This window comes from Leptonychotes weddellii, chromosome 12 (genome assembly GCF_054177405.1).
Source record: "Leptonychotes weddellii isolate Sample4059 chromosome 12, ASM5417740v2, whole genome shotgun sequence".
Lineage (NCBI taxonomy): Eukaryota > Metazoa > Chordata > Mammalia > Carnivora > Phocidae > Leptonychotes > Leptonychotes weddellii.
The window spans coordinates 53,329,495-53,347,951 of NC_138380.1; positions in this window are offsets into that span (position 1 = coordinate 53,329,495).

The following is an 18,457-nucleotide window of genomic DNA, read 5'->3' on the forward strand; positions in this document are numbered from 1 at the left end:
GTAACTTCATGTATTTATTATTTTTTTTTAAAAGTAGGCTCCATGCCCAGTGTGGAGCCTAATGTGGGGCTTGAACTCACAACCCTGAGATCAAGACCTGAGCTGAGATCAAGACTGGAGCTGAGATCAAGAGTCAGACACTTAACCAACAGATCCACCCAGGTGCCCCTGTAGAGGTAACTTTAAAAAGAAATACCATCCCTTGTTATCCTGGCCTCATATCTATTCTAGCTGATGACATCTACACTATTTCAATGTATTTTACAGTCAGTTACAATGGACAGAGGGTCCTGATGTGTTGCTGAATTTCTCTGGGGTCTTTTAAATAGTCTTCCAATAGATTCCAGAAGAAAGAAATATCTGGGGCATGTGGTTTCACACCAATTTTGAGAAGCGACTGTCTTACAGTACTACTGAAATAAAAAACTACCTAGGGAAAGCCAGGTGAATATTAGTGCTAAATGTATTGAGGAAAAAAAAAAGAAAGAAAACTTCACTGACATTGTCAGACCACGCTACACAGCTGTTTCTACATAGGCAAAGAGATTCTTATTCTCATTCTTCACCAAGCTGAATAATCTGATGCCAGAGCTACCACTGTTTTTTCAATCTGAAAACTCTTAGTAACAACTCAGATATTCCATTTTGAGCTGAAAATCACTTTGCCAGCTAGTATGGTTCTGTGCCATCTAAGAATATATTCATAGTGAGGAGATATCATAGATCATGTAATGCATTTGTAATTGTTACACTACCTTTATATGATCTAGTTATCATTTCTAAATTCTAATCTAATTATTACAAAATAAATTATATGTCAGTATATTATAAGGGTAAACATGTTAAATATTAACTTCCTTTAATGTTTTAAGATATGTTTTTCATATGTGAAACCGACTTGGAGCATGTATACGTCACCCACAATTATTGGAATTTTTGCCAAGTAGTATTCTAATTGAAAAAAGGAATTTTTAGTGAGTTCCTATATTTTAATGGTTTCAAAATTAATCCTGGATATAGTCAGTGAAAAGTTACACATCCAAAACTGTAGCACACCCTGTCTGGGACAGTGGATAGCAGCGAACACTCTGGTTAAAATCAGTAACAAAATAAACACATATCCTGATTGGTCTATCAGATAAATAGTCCAAAGGAATCCTTTTATCCTAGGTAAAGAGAGGGGTTGGCTCTGGATGGAAACACCTGCCTTGTTAAAGATAATACTTAGAAACATATGTCAAAGAATTCATTGTATAAAGCATGGCTGGAGACAATCCCTTTTATTAAAACTAGTATGCCAATAGTTTTTGTGACTTACAGTTCTTTTGTCACCTTATAGTAGTCTTCCTACTGATCAATTGCCCGTTCAAATGCCCCCCCCAGAGAGGGCAACTTCATTTCTCTTGGAAGCAGCTTCATTTCCTGTTCTGTGGCTGGGGGTCCCAAAGCACAGAGCTTCTTATGCTTCCATCAAAAGATGTCATTAATTCTAGGGTACTTGACAACCATGTTCTCTTTCAAAGATGCCAAGGAAACAGAGGGAGATTACTGGCCCCCTCCCTGCTGGTGCAAGATTTTTCTGTTTCATCTCTGGATAAAAGTTTCTGCAGAATAAATTTATTATGCACCTTTCAGTCTAGAGATCATGACAACTTTTCCTTTCTAAAAGTGGTAGAGTTAGGTGCAAAGAATGGGTATCAGAACCAGACATAGCAGAATCAAATCCCAACTCTGTCTCAATGAGCTATGTGACTTTGAGCAGTCTCCTTAACTTCTCTAAGCCTCATTTTCAATGAAATATGGAAAACAATTTAAGTTTCCTTTGTAATTGTTGGAATAATTATAGGAGATAATATTTTAAATATCTAGCTTATTGAGCAGCACCTATTAGGAACTTAATATAAATATCATTTCCCCTCCCCCTTTCTGTTTGCATGGTTAAAGTGCTAATATTATTTCTCCTAGAAAGAAAATCCCAATTTTAAGGAGACATCATGAATTAGGAAAATAGAATGGCTTCTGGTTCCATAAAGACCTGGGCATTCTTACCTAAGTGGTGACTTTGAGCACGTTCATTTAATTCTCTGGAACTAGTTCTTCATTTGCTAATGCAAGCACCATCTACTAAGCCTGGTAGTTATTAAATGCTATACTGTATAGTACTTCTGATAGTGTCTGGAGTAATGCCAGAAAGTATGCATTTAACAAATGGTTGTTTTCTCTACTGTGTCCCACTCTTTGTATAACTACTTACATAGCAGTAAATTGCCAATTGGAATAATTATGCGATGTAATGTCATGGCCGGTGTGACAGTATGTTTTAAAAGGTCTCCCTTACATCTTTCCTTCCGTCCCTTTTACATGCTAGAAGGTAGAATGGAAGCAGTGGCGTAAGTAATGGAAGACTCAATGTAGTAGGAAAGTTCAGGAGGTAAAAAAGACGCGAAAGAGGGGTGCCTGGCTGGCTGAGTCGGTAGAGCATATGATTCTTGATCTTGGGGTCATGAGTTCGAGCCCCACGGTGGGCGGAGAGATTGCTTAATAAAAGAATATTTTTAAAAAAACCCTAAAGATTCTTGTGGATGAGATCAGGAAGGCTGAAATAGGGGCTAGGCCAGTGGAAAGTGTAGGATTGGACAAATGGAGATGGAAGGAAAATGCGTTGTAAATCGGATCATACTATTCTCCGTACAACATGTCAATGGCGTCTTTACATTGGACATAAAGCCAAACTTTATTTCATGCAGATAAGATCTCACCTGCTTGTCTGACTTCTTTTCATGTCACTCTTCTCTGCTTCTTCAACTAAGGCAGCTATACTGGTTGGCTTTCAGTCCCGCATACCTGCCAACCTCAGTCCCACCTCAGAAATTGCGTAGTGTCTGTACTCTGGGGGTGGGGGGTTTGGAACTGTTACTCTGTATCTTGATTGGGTTGCTACACAAGTATGTGTACTTGTGAAAATTGATCAAACTCTACACTTAAAGTGTATTCTGTTTTATGTAAAATATACCTCAACAAAGTTGATTTACAGAAAAAATAACCTGTATTCAGTTACAGAAGTCAACAACACAGAATTGATCTCAAAATACTTGTTTTAGGCAGAATTTTGCAGGCATTTAACAGTTCTTTAAGGTAAATTGGTAAAATTCAACTTTTTTAGTATTTAGAAGCCAGTTTTCCCAGACTTCAAACATAAATAAATGAATGTGGGTTATAGTCTAAAGGAAGTGGAATTTGGCGAGGAGCGGATAGCATGAACTAAAACTGGGTGGTGGCCTGAAAATTCAATAGGGAGCTATCACAGACTTCATTTACGATTTCCATCCAGGAACAGATCCAGACAGCTGGAGACTGTGTAGGGGGCCTTTAAAATACAGTTACAAAAATCTATTTTTTTAAAATTTGATTTGAGTTAAATTTCTTAGGTTAGATCCCAGTTCATCACAGCAAAACAAAACAAAAGGAAAAAACGTTGGCTTTGCTCTTAGGATTTGGGGAGGTATACTTGAGACTGTTTCCAGGATACTATCAAAGGAAACCTCTTACAACCCACTTTGTATACAAATACAAGATATCCTAAAGGAAATAAGCTAAGATGTGACAAGAAAAGTATATACTACTGAGAAGAAACTGAATTGTAAGAAAAATGAAATTACCAGCGGTGTTTTTTTTCTTTTCTTTTTTTCTTCTGTTGTGGCCTTGATGAAAAGGAAAGGGAAGAATTTGTGCAGTTTGCTCACTACCCCCCAGGTTTTTAGAATTATGTAAGGATAATAGTATTTCCCCACCCGTCCCCTGAGGAGCTTTTAAGACTAGCATCTGTGAGGTGCATTTCCTAGATAAATGCAAACTGCCCTTTGACTCTCTTCAAGATAAGAAAACACTGACCCTTTCAACCAAGTTATTTATGACATTCACATAATGTGAAACAGGGCTTGGACCTGATGGGAACGCCCAGAAGTGCATGCACCGAAGGCAGTTAAGATTCCCCTCTGCTACTATCCAGGAGAGACTGCCACACAAGTCGAACAAGGCCCAAGGCTCATTAAGAAGTTTGATGAATTTAATACAATTCAAATTAAAGAAAATCTCAGGGGAACATGTTTAGAAAAGAAAACCAGATGGGGCTCCAGTGTAGAGCATCCAGGGAGCAGTGTGGGATGCCCTATAATCCTGGGGATTCTGGAAACATGAGAAAATGTGATTTATCTTCTTGGCGAATTAACATGCAAAATGTGTTGGTGGCATAATATCGAGTTTCAGATTTCATAATGAAATTTTCCAGATTTTGAGGAAAAAAAACCCCACTGGATACTGGAAGAAGTCATCTGCCCTTCCTATAAGACTTGTCAAAGTAAAGGGGAATCAAATAAAAGGAAAGAAAAATGCACCCAATATATCAACACCAGTTATCAAGTGGAAAATGTCAGGATGTATACCACCAAGAAAACAAGAACAGATCTGAATGTCAACTTGCCCAGTTGTTGTCCTTCCCTTTTCTTAGTACGAAATAATAATGTTAATTGATGCCCTTGTGCCCTGGACAGGAGGGTGGGCAGCTGGGATTCTTTCAACAATGAATGTAGAAAAAGAAAACAACAACCCATCTTACATTAAAAAAAAAAAAAAAAGACTTAAAGTTTAAATATAAACCCAGAAATAGTCATTCTGCAGCAGTCAGATTTAGTCATGGCAACATTACCATTTGTGAAATGAACCCCTACTGAACTAGAGGACAGGTGAGGTCCAGTGTTTCTTTCTAGTTGGACAAAGGCTGCTAACTTAGAGAAAATTACAGAAGGTTTTTGGTTTATTTTGTTTTGTTTTGCAACATCACATAAAAACATTCTTCAAAGATAGCATTGATCATTTGTATTACTAATACCTTATTCTGAAAATTTTAGCAGAGCTCAGAACCAAAACACGTTTTACCAAATAAAAAGAGAAGTATTCTGAATTTTCAATGTGATCCCTTTGCCAGAAAATACAAAGTAGCTAAAAATTAAAGTCACCTGAAATTCTTTTTTTAAAGATTTATTTATTTATTTTAGATTGAGAGAGAGAGAGAGAGACAGGGAGGGGCAGAGGGAGGAAAGAGAGAATCTTAAGCAGACTCCCTATTGAGTGCAGAGCCCAGTGGAGGGCTTGATCTCAAGACACCGAGATCATGACTGAGTTGAAATCAAGAGTCAGATGCTTAACCGACTCAACCACCCAGGTATCCCTAAAATCACCAAATTCTATCACTCAAATCAAGTCATGTAAAAAGAAAGCTATCACAAAGTAAGGTCATACTCCACATCTAATTGTGCAATGTGTTTTTCCCTTATTATATAACAATGAATAGGTTTTCATGTCAAAATGTGCAAGCTAAAATAATAATTTTAATGGCTGCTTAGTACATTATCTAAATACACCATAACTGAGTCACTAAATATGCCATCTTAGTACATTTATGTTGTTTCCAGTTTTTCTGTGCTTAAAAAAAATAAGGTGAATATATGGAATGACTAGAACAATTAGTATGCACTTTAATTATATTTCTAGGATTCCAGAAAAAAACAAAATTAAAGAATTAAGGGTAGACCCAACAGTTTTAATTTCATGGTCTGTGATATGTAATGTATCAGAATGCCGTTCTGTCTCATAGTTCTTTATCCTCACTTATTGGCATAAGCCAGTAGCGGAAATAGGAATCATTTAGAGAGCAATTAGAACACAGGAAGCCTGGAGTCACCTATAACAATCTTAGTAGAAACCTAAGGAAAAAGTATGTGTCACATAAAAAAACAGTAACTCAGCTATAGCTCAAGGGTGAGTTAAATGAGAAATTTGGGGATGAACAGAGATCGTTGAAGGGAAAATAACATTGTCTTTAAAGGAAAGCAAAGGATGCACAAACTATGGCAGGTTCACATCTAAAAACAAAGTTGTGCTGAATAAGTAAAGATTATGTTCTATATTGAATTAAAAGACTCGATCTTAAATAAGTCATCAGGGACCCCAGTGAAACTTTTGGCTACAATGTGCAAACTGTCATACTAAGCCGACTTGTGGTAGCAAAGACTAATGGTTTCCAGTGCACAGTGTCCATTGGGAGGAAACTGGAAGCAAACCTGGGAACTTCAGAGTGGTGATTCGTATCCCCATGCTTGTCAGGATGGCAGCACCTGGAAAAAATGATAGAATCTCAGATTCCTAGAAAAATATAACTTCGGGGGAGATATGAAACGTGGCTTCTACAAGGGGAAAATAATGCTCCACCAATTAACTCAATCACAATTGTATGTTCCTATTGATTAAACCTCCAAAGTAATACATCCTGTCCCCTTCTTTCGTTATTTTGCTGCTCTGATGTCTTAGAGCATTGAATTAGATTTTTCAGATAACCTGCAAACTGTACCTCCCCTAGGACATTCTTTATTCCACCATCAGTGTAATGTCTCTGGGACATATCTTATTATTCCTTTTGCCTGCTTGCAAATGTTCAAGTGCTTGGACTATTGGATAAAATAGTTCGAAGGCCTCTGCAATGGGGTCTCTTCTGATTGTATCGTGCTTCATGGCTTTTTCCCAGAAATGCCAGACATCCTGCACGTAGGTCACCACACTGCGTGTAGGTCACGTAGGTCCCCACACATAGATGCTGGTGCGTGCCTTCTCATTTGCTAGTCCCTTTCTTTTCAGAATGTACTTCTGCCTTTTGAACACCAAGTGGATTTTCTTTGAAGACTTAAGTTGTCTACCTCAATTAAACCTTCATGGGCCTCCCTCCAAGGTAGAGTTAGAGATTTGTCCCTCTGTCCTCTCATTTGAGCACTTAGCCAACTGCCAAGGTAAAGCTTCTTGAGCACTAAATGGGCTTTTCTTCTATGTGCCCTTATGGTTTCTTACAGTGCCTGACACTTAGCAGTTTCTCCACAAAGATTATTGAATAAATGAATCTCTTAGATTTCTCAGAGGTGATATTGACAAGTAAAATATAATTATATTTCTACTTTCAGAAAGACTTTACGAGTGCGCATCCTATAGGTGGTCAAAGAATTTAAAAAAATTGGTTTCCTTGTTATTATGGAAAATGTTTTGTCTTAAGTACGGAAATGGCTTAATGACAGGAAGCAATGTGTAGGAATAAATGATCATTTCTCTACTTAGAAAAGTGTTAGTGTCAAGATTCCCTAAGGACTGATGCTGGACTACAATCCTAACCAACATGTTAAATATATTGCCTAGAAAAAAAGAGAATTCTTTAAGTTTTCTTTTTTTGTAATTGCCAGGGTCTTCTGCCTGATGAAATACTGAGTTGACAAGTATAACATACAAGAATATAATGAAAGCAGTGAAAATAAAAAAAAATAATAACATTTGACTTTGATGTAGGAAAATAAAGAAAACAGAGTTCAGGAAAAATCCATTCATCCAATTTATTTTGAATACCTATTATATACAAAGTCTTACTTTAAGAGTTGTGAAGGCTACAGAACTGAACAAAATTGAGTCATTGTACTTTGATACGTGAATACAGACAGTAATCAAAGTGAAATGTATTAAGCTTTAAATCAACAAAGTTATATAGATACTTAGAAGAGTAAGAGATAATTTTAAGTTGGAGGAATTGGGAGCTTCATGAAAAACATGTTACTTGAGCAACTCATGATGTCCAGATGTGATTTTTAAAGCTAGAGATTAACGAGGAAGGTGATTCAAAATTAAGAATAAATGAGAAAGAAGGATCAAATATGACTTCATAAATGCAATAGGGAATGACTGAAAGGAGATCATTGACAACAAAAGGAGGATACACAGAAAGTTGATTTGAAGACAGAAAAGGGATAAGATGAGTTAGGTTGCAGGGAAGATAAATTTATAAGGTACTACACTGTGAATTATAAATTATAGCTTAAGGAAAAGATCATAGCGTCTGGAGAACATTTCAGAATATTGCTACAGTCATAGCAGCAACAACAAAACCATGCAATTATGCATTCTAAATTTTATTGGAAATAAAAAATTTTATTGGCAATAAAGCATTTTATTAGAAATAAAGCATTCAGTGGGATTTAACTGTTATATAAAGTGATGGTGTTACTATACTCAGATAAGTCTTACATTTTCAGCCCTTCGTAGTTTATAAATTCTTTCATGCTCACAGCCTCACATCAGGTGAAAAGCATCAGGTGTTGTCATTCTCATTTTAAGAGTAGAAGAGCAAAGCTCTAAGTAGTTTAGATAACTTTGTTCAAGTTTGCATAACCAGTAAGAGATAGGCAAATCCAGGGTTAGAACCTAGATTTCCTATGTGTGAATTCAATATTGTCTTACCTGTTCTACTTAGCACTCAAGGGAGATGGAGATAGAAAGAACTAGAAAAGGTCCTAACGGACATCACTAAAATAATCAAGGGAATATAAGGGGTTCTTTAGAAGGAAAAAACTTAAAAAGTATGCCTATTAGAAGTCTAGCTTAGAAAGCAGCAAGTTTTGTTAGTAATTTTATAAATGTTACAAATAAAATGAAGATGGCTTAGATTATAAAATTCAGATAACTAGAACTAGAGGATTCTCTAGCCCAGAACTTACAAACACCCCATCTTTTGCACATCTGTCCTCTAGAGATGTTTTGCATGACGTTGGAGGTGTATTAGAATAAAATATTGTAAACAGTTGTCGTGATTTTGAAATTAGGAGACTGTATAGAAAGATCCCTATTTACAGCTTCTTTTGAAAATCAGAAGCTCTGGGAGGAGTGGGCTTTGGCCCAACAGAACGTCACCCTTTAAATGGGGAATTTGCTCACTGCTTCAACACACTATCCCCTACTGCACACTACTAGGGTACAGTATTCCCTGGTGGATTACACCCAGTCTGCTTCACACCTTCATATTACTTGGTAAGCATTTGAGTGTTGGCCACTGTTCCTGAATCGAAGCAGAAATATTTGAGGTGCTATTTGATGCTAATGGCAGGCAAGTCAGTTACACCCTCCTTCAAACAAATTCTTTTGAGTATGTTGACAGAGAATGAACTTCGAGACTTCAGAAGACACGTTCTACCCATAAAAATGGACTTCCATGTCAGTGGCAGAGCTCCAGGGGGAAGATTGAAATAATCCTGCTTCTAAAGCGCATGACCTTGGCTCTTTCTGAAGCCAAGTTTTTTTATTCTTCCTCGGATTCCATGAGATTCAGAGTCATTCATCTATTCAATAAATATTTATTAAGTTCTCACTACGTGCCCAGTACTGTGATAGTTGCTAAGGCTAAAATCAATGAATAAAACGATCTAAAAATCCTTGTCCTTATGGACCTTACATATTGTAAGAGTAGGTAGAAAATCAACAATATAAATAAGTAAATATATAGCAGGTTTGGAAAGGGGTATTGGGAATGTGTAGGGGATTGTAATTGTCTCAAGGGAGATCAAGGAAGGACTCACTGAGAAAGTGACATCTGAATAACGATGTGGGGGAAGAAAAGGAAAATCTTGAAATATCTGAGGGAAGAGTATTTCAAGAAAAGATGCTTCCAGATCATTCCTATAAGTTGCCCTTTGTTCTTATTAGTTCAAATTGTTTCCTGCTACTGGCAACCAAGAGTCTTAACCATTTCGATCCATGAGTAAGGCATGTCTGACAATTCCAATATTATTCAGTGCTTTAAAGTGTATTTTAATATGTCAGGGCAAGGGCTTCATGGAGTACTATCAGATTTAATAGGCTTAATATTTAAAATTCTTTTAACTGTTTTTGTTTACACTGAATGCAAGATTTTCTTTTCTTTTGTCTTTAAAAAAAGTACACAAGGAGCTGTGTAATCAGAAACAAACTATTATAACCAGAATAATGTAAAATTAATTTGGGCTTTTTCTTAAAGTGAGGCAGGGGGGAAATATTTTCACATTTATTCCTTATTTTGGGGATTCTTCTAAGACTTCTAGATTAATTACCACTAAAAGGGGGCTGAGGAAACTATTATTTATTTTGCATTGAGCCTGGGCCAGATTATCATTTATTTTGCCTTATGAAAAATCCTTGCACAAATGAGTAGATTGAAACTCAGGCTAAATAATCTATGCAAATATATACAGCTAAGGGAGAAAGCAAGCCAGGATTCCCCCTCAACTGATTTTAAAGTTGAGTTTCTGTATTATAAAAAAAAAAATCAGAAAGTTATTCTAGACCATAATGTGATCATAACCATCGAACCACAATGGCATCTACCTAAGGTGGCTCTTTAATATAATTACTAAGAATGAAATTCAAACCATATTTTGGCAGCATTATGTGATGCTGATAGAAATATAGGAAGGGGAGATTCATAAATGAATTGCTAGTGAAAACAGTGTCTGTTACTGACTGATGTCTCCCTGCAGATTTACCATTGGCCTATATACCATTGGCCATCATTCCTCTCTTCCAAAAGAGTTCTGGAAGAATCCCCAAAACAGCAGTTCCTCTATGTAGAAAACTATAGCAACAAAGAAAGAAAGGAAGAAAGAAAGAAAGAAGGAAAGAAAGAAAGAAAGAAGAAAGAGAAAAGAAAAAAAGGAAAGGAAAGGAAGAAAGGAAAAGAAAGAAAGGAAGAAAGAAAAAGAAAGTGAAGGAAGGAAGGAAAGAAAAGAAAGAAAGAAAGAAGGAAAAGAAAAGAAAGAAGAAAAGAAGAGAAGAGAAAAGAAAGAAAAGGAAAAAAAAGACTGAGTTCCCAATGGGTTCCATTGTGCTCGGGACACAGCAACCAAGCACTGCTCTCTACAAAAGAAATGTCAGGCCATGGTGCTTGGAGGACCATACAACACTCTCACATAACTGTGCTGATGAGGTGTCACCTATTTCCATCCAAAAGTTGTTGTAATATGATAACACCTTTGGGATAAGGCACTTCTCTGTCTATGAAATTATTGAATGCAGGCCTTATTCACCTCTCCACATTAGGCTTGGATGCTCAAAATCTGACTTTAGGCCCTGCAGAAATGAAAGGAGGCATCTAGCATATGAAAACCCTCCATCTGGAAAACTCCTTAATGGGAAATAGATGAACTAGATGATCCAGTGAGGTCCTCCACATCTTTAATTTCCATGATTCTGCCTAGGAAGTATTTTGGAAATTTTCTAACCCCAGGCAGATTCCACTGATTTCTAAAAATGGGAGTTGGGGGAGGCAACTGGCATTGAAACAAGGAAAGAACTGTCCTTGATTGCTAGAGAAAGATGGAAAGCCCAGGGTGCAGACAGTGGGGATAATGGATCCCCACCACCTTATCTTGTTGAAATAGCAGACGAGAGGAATGGACAAACCAGGCTGCCAATTTGTGGATTCTTCTGGCAATGGAACGGTCACTGAAACTATCCTCCCAGTAATTATCTGTTAAGAAACAGACTCACTTTCCTCTTTAGGGCCCTAGGCCTGTTTTCACATAAAATAAGAGATTAAGTAAATCCTTTTTGGTTCTCAGTCACTTCTATAACTTCAGTTTATACTCTGCTGCTTGTTAACTGCCCGTGTCCTTAAGAGATAGAAATAACAACTGACTGTAGAAGATCTCAATGCGGGGAAGCCAGAAAGGGATTTCTAGTATTTGGGGAATAATGCATTTCACCGGAATAAAGGAGACATAGGAAGTGATCTGTGTCATTTCTGAAATGTTGCTTAAGATATTAAATGAGAATTTCGCCTTTTCAACTGTATTTGAATTTAAGAATATGAAACATCAACTTCTGCTACTTCATCTTCATAGTTACCAGCATTATTGACTCTTACTGCAATGACAATGATAGAACCAGTATTTTGAACCAGATCTATCTTCCCAAGGGTCAACCAACACACTGTGCCATTTAGAATTAGAAATTAGAGCCTCTTCATTTTCTCTGCTTAGAGAACTCATTGTGGAATGAGTGAGTCAATTTTCTATTTGAAATTAATCATATTTTCTATTAACTTTTATCTCTAGGATTTTTGAATACTTCCTGAGATTCATTAAAAGTCTCTGAGTGCTCAATACATTTTAGCAATCATTTATGACCTGGACGTACAAAGACATTCTAGGCACTGCTCCTGCCTTCTTGGAATTTTATTTTTAATTCTTCCATTTTATATAATCCTGTCACAGAAAAATAATCACTCATACATGTTTCTATTTCTTTAAAAAAACATTCAATGATAAAATATATTTTCTATTAAAAATATGATGTATTTCCTGATATGGAATTTTTAGCTGAAAGTGACATTGACTTTTATCTAGTCTGGCATTCTTAAAGGAGTATAAATTCGTTTTGTTTTGGGGGGGTTTTTTTTGTTGTTGTTGTTGTTCTTTCTCTCTTTTTAGCTCTTTGAGAATATCTACCTAAAAGAACCCTCCTATCTTTTCACCTCTGTTCCAGAGCTTAAAAGAATTAAAAAAAAAAAAAAAAAGAAAAGAAAAGAATGTTTTTAGACAATAGGAAAACTGCAATTTGAGAATCCATGAAATATGTGAATCAGGGTCCTTGCTCTATTTTTGCTATTCATGTGTTGTCTTTCATGATCATAGAAAGTGGCAACCGTGACTGATTTTGAAAATATTAATCTACAATCCCTTGAATTGTCTTACTCTGTGTGGCAAGAGATACTACCTTGGTCCAATACGCATGTGCTATGAAGAGTTCTCAATGGTCCTTGCTTGTTAAGGACCAATTCATTCTGACTGGTGCCTATGGAACCAAAGAGCTGCTCTCACCTGCTGTGGGACCTCCTTTGGTATGTTCAGCTGTGCATCCCTAACATTTAGCATGCTGGAAGGCTCAATAATGTATATTAACTTGTGACTGAATACACTGAATGAACAAATGAAGTTTGTTCATACAGCGACAGGCTATACTTTTTTCCCCTGTCAGAGCCACCAGCCGTTCCTCGAACTGTGAAGGCTAAACTGTATTCATATCAATAAATGTGGTTTTCCCCTAGTTACACTTGTGACCTTGTGCCGGGGACTTCCCTCTCTAAACCCTGGTTTTCTCTGTAGAGTGAGGGAATTTTTTTTTTAAGATTTTATTTATTTATTGGACAGAGGGAGAGAGAGCATGCACAAGCAGGGGGAGGGGTAGAGGGAGAAGCAGACTTCCCGCTGAGCAGGGAGCCTGATGTGGGGCTCGAACCCAGGACCCGGGGATCATGGCCTGAGCTGAAGGCAGACGCTTAATGACTGAGCCACCCAGGTGCCCCTAGAGTAAGGGAATTAAAGCAGGTACTCTCCCAAGTCCCTTCCTATTATTCCATACAGTGATTAGTGTGTGATGACATAACACATTCTGGTACTGCTTACAATGTTTGGGGCAGCAGACTTGCCACTACTCCTCCGCAAAGAGGACATGAGCCAAGTTTAAATAGGCAAGTAGAGGAGAATGCAAAAGTAAGGGTTTTCTCCTATTCGCAGCCTGATAGGCTTTTTTGTTTAGGTCTCCAGAGGTGAACAGGGTAAAGGGTGGAACTAAAATCATCAGAAAATACTTTTTGTTAGTGCAGGAAAATCTTTTATTTAGATCAATTAGTAGGATAATGGTTGGTTTTATTCACAGGAAAGACAGTGCTTTTCATATTCATAAAATATTAGTGACTCCAGACCCATTTAATTTCTGCACATCTGTTAAGTAGAGAAAAAAGAAACCTAATGATCTAACAGAAAAACACACTTAAGGTTAACATTTGGTTCCCAGACCTATCATTCTGTTTGCCAAAATGAAGTTACTGAAGCTTTCATAGTAATTGTTGTGACTGAGCAGAGCAAAGGGACTTATGTACATTCATGCTGGTATGTATACACATGTATTTGCACCTCACAAGCCCATATTAGAACCTGCTATTTATTTCCTGAATGGAGCCTAAATTAGTTAGTGATCTTCTGCAATATTGCTGAGAAATGGATGCACAATGTGTTTTTATTTAAAAGAGAGACAATGAGTAGACGGCGACACAAGAGCATTAAATTACTCTGCCCCAATTTATTTCTCAGAGCAGTTCTTGCTGAAAGGTCTTTCAGGAAAACGAGGACATTCAGGAAGTAACCCCCAGTCTCTGTGGATGAATGTGTTTATTGAGAGCCTGCTTGGTGAGAGGTGTACAGAGCCCTGGACTTAGAGCTCCCGTTCCAGCTTTATTTCCTTCTGGGTGAAGCCTCCTCAGTTTCTTCATCGGTAAAATGGAGTTCATATAGTATGGTTGTGCGGATCAGATGAGGTAACAACGTGACTGTAGAAGGAAACAGTGGGAAGGGCACCGAGAGGTCACTTTTAAGTCTAAACCAAAAAATGTTACTGTTACTTTTTTTTACTTTTCACAAATTATGTAATCCCCTTGGCTGTCACTAGGCAAATATGAAGATTACCTCGTCATAGTAATTATGTTTTAACATAATTGTAATGATAAATTTACCACCTCCAACAGCCAGGGTGCTTATCCCTGTCCTCACCTCCAGGTGACAACGTACCCCTGTGTGGCTTATGCATGAAATTAGCTACACAAATTGTGGAACATATGTACAGTTTAACTTGTTTGCCGTATCTGAACATTGCAAATGTTAAGTATAAATCAAAACAAAGATAAAATATAGGTGCCATTTTTTGGTGAAATCTATCACCACCAGATCAGATGACAGTCTTGTAATTGTAATGTCTCTACTTCTGACTTAGTAAAAACTTTGTAATGTGTGCATTGTGGGGGAAGGTGGTCATTTGCTCCCACCCACCTTCATACTACTATTCCCTGATGGTGCGGCCTGGCCAGGATAAAACCACTCTGGGATGACAAAATTGATCTGGGCCAGCAAGAAAGGAAATCACCATATTCCATATATTTCCCTTCTCTGTGTTCCCCACCAATACAGGATTTGTTTTTCTGCAAAGCTCTTTCCACAACTGACAATTGGGAAATAAAAATTGCATATCTATACCTCTTGGAAGCTTTTAATGACTGCTTTCATTAATAACCAGTCTCAGCTGAGAAACAACTCATCTATACATCCGAGGGTTGACCCATCTCTTTTTTCTCCACAGATTCTTTACTGCTACCCTTGACCAGACACACGTGATCAGAAGCCAGTGCTATGAATCTTTCAGTTGGTGAATCCTGCTGTTGAGGTTCCCAGCCTCCTCTGCTTATGCTTCCTTGGTATCAAAAGTGCCTTCTGCTGATTTACCTGCTGAACTTCTCTAAAAAAAAGCTCTTCCATATCCCATGAACACATTTATAGTTCCAGAGAAACTACATCTAAGAACACAGGAATATGAATAAAAATCTAAAGTGGGTAGAAGATAAATGCCAGGTAAAATGTATCGATGGGAGTGTTGTCTTCTATCAATGTCCCCACCCTGGCTTATTTGGGGGTGTGCAGGAGAGAGGGTAAATGTGCTCATTCTGAAACTAAAACTCAAATTTGGAAGGTTTTACCTGCACATGAATGATGACAAAAACTTACCTCATCCTTCAAAAGAATTTCACCTGGTTATTTCTAGGAGTTTCTGGAGGCTACCTGACTTGTGTGTAAAATTCTAACTGTTCTCATTCTGTCAGCTCAGTTTTCTCTTTGAAAGTAAAGTGTCCTCATGACACCTGAGGAAGGCTGTTGACACACCAGGGCTCTCCTGAAAATTCAAGGCAGTGTACCACACCACCTTCTTCTGAATAACTTCTTTAATAACACATAAAAACATGTTCCATGGCTAAAAGGGCTTGATGACCTCAATCAATATTGAGAGTCCCTTCTACATATCTCTACCTGCTTACTGTTTCCTTTAAATAAATTTTTAAATATGTAAGTTTATCTAATTAGCCAGAAAAGATAAAATTTTAAGTAAGAAAATTTTACTTGACCTTATTACATGGTTTAAAACAAAAATCATGAAAGATCTTTTTAGCCATAAATGTGTGAATTTGACCACTACTACTCTAATAGAAAAATACATTTGAAATTTTTGGCAGTTGATTTTGAAAGAGAAATCAGGTACATGCATACATAGTAACTTTAAAAGCTGTCACTTTACAAAATACGTATATCAATATATCCATGTTTGTCCTACTTGTATACTACTTACTCAGGACTAGTATAGAGTATCTGATCAATAATGTTTACTAATTAAATTTTATTAAATATATATTTTAACTGGCTGCTGGCTAAATAAGCTGTCATGTGGCCACTGGAAATTTCATTCCTCAGAGGCTAGAAATCCAAAATCAATTCAGAGAATCCATATAATGTGAGACAAGAGACAAAACTCATTAACTCTTGTTCTCTTTATGCCTAGGCCTTAATAATTTGCATCTTATTGATAATAAATAATTCATACTATAGTGGTATTTTTTTAAGACCTGAATTTTCTTATAACTCGATTTTCTTAACAATCCTCAGCAATATTTTCCTGTGATTATCTAAGCATTGGCTCTTAAGGACTTCTGGGGAACAAAAGAGGTTATTTTAACTTGAAAGATGCCGGATTCACTTAAATAATTAAGCAAGGTCCACAGATCTTCATCCCCTCCCTCTTAATAAAAAAAAAAAAAGTACAATTAAATAATGAGACTCAGCTACATTAAGGTAATAAACCAAATAACAGGGAAGGGCTAATGCTTAGTAGAGTCCAAACAGTGACTCGTCTGTGTGGACCAATGTATTTCTCTTATTATCGTTTTTTCCATTTTTGGTAATCTACATACAACCTAAAATTAAGTATCGTAACCATTTTTATATGTACAGTTCAGCCTCACATATTCATATTGTTAGTACTGTCAATATCATCACCAACCATCTTCAAAACTCTTTTCATCCTGCAAAACCGAAACTCTATATAAACAGTGATTCCACATTCCTCCCTTACCCTAGCCCCTGGCAACTACCATTCCACTTTGTCTTTAGGATTTTGACTTTCCTAAGTGTTTCATGGAAGTAAAATCGTGCTGTGTTTGTCTTTTGGTGACTGGCTTATTTCCCTTAGCATAATGCTCTTAAGGCTCATTTATGTTGTTGCATTGTGTCGGAATTTCCTCCCTGTTTAAGGCTGAATAAAACTCCTTTGCGTGTATACACCCACCTTTTACTTATCCATTTATCAATCAGTGGGCACTAGGGTTACTAACATGTTTTATCTATTAGGAATAATGCTGCAATGAACATGGGTGTATTCAAGGCCCCGCTTTCAATTCTTGAGCATATACCCAGGCGTGGAATTGCTGTATCATATGGTAATTTTACTTTTAACTTTTTGACAAACCATCATTCTGTTTTCCATAGTCGCTATGCCACTTTATATTCTCTCCAACGGTGCTTAAGGCCTCCAGTTTCTCCACACACTTGCCAACACTTGTTATTTTCCTTTTTTTTTTTAAAGTAACCATCCTAATATACGTAAGTGGTATCTCATTGTATTTCTTTTTTTTAAAGATTTTATTTATTTATTTGAGACAGAGAGAATGAGACACAGAGAGCATGAGAGGGAGGAGGGTCAGAGGGAGAAGCAGACTCCCTGCCGAGCAGGGAGCCCGAAGCGGGACTCGATCCCGGGACTCCGGGATCACGACCCGAGCCGAAGGCAGTCGCTTAACAAACTGAGCCACCCAGGCGCCCTCATTGTATTTTTAATTTGCAGTTTCTTAGTTATTAGTGATGTTGAGCTCTGACCATATTTTTAAATTGTGTGGATACAAAACCCTTTTTCCTTCTACTTGACAATTCTAAGAAAACCAGATAAATAAAAAGGAAATTCCAAAACTGTGAGCATAATTTTAACGCTATTCTTATCCTTAAAGGATTATTATAAATTTGAAGGAAACAGCATAATAAAGTACAAATCACTTTATCTTATGTTCAATCTATAGCTTTCCAAGGTAGCAATTAAACCCTACCAAGTCCACACAGTTCATTTATTCATGCAGCAATACTAAGTGAGGCTCTCATTTGCTTTCACTGTACCGGTTTCTGGGAACGTATAAATTAAACTTCACTATTCCTGTCCTCTAAAAACCTGTCTCTAGTTTATGGGGCATTATCTTTCTGTAGCCATGTATAGGTCAAAATAGAGAAAGTCCATGTTGTCCTACTAAGAAGTCAGAGAGATCTAATTCAAATACTTTCTCCGTCTTGACCGGAGGAGTGACTAGAAAATGTTACTTAAAGTGAATTTCCTCCTCTGAAAAGTAGGAGTAATTATTCTTAGGGGTTTTATTGATTAACCCCATGGACAATGTAAACTAGTTAACCAGGTAGAGACATCCCCATAATGACTTTCAGTCTTTTATTGGCACATACATAGCTGAGAGCTCATGAATATCTTACACTAGTCCAGAAACACTGAGGCTTCCATTAGTTTTGAGAATTTTCGCAATAACCATTTCTCTTGAATAGTCCTTGGAAAAAAAAATCAATAAATGGAAGTAATCTCTGCTGTCAGTGCTTAGAAGTTATATAAAACAAAAAGTGTCTGGGAAATATATAGG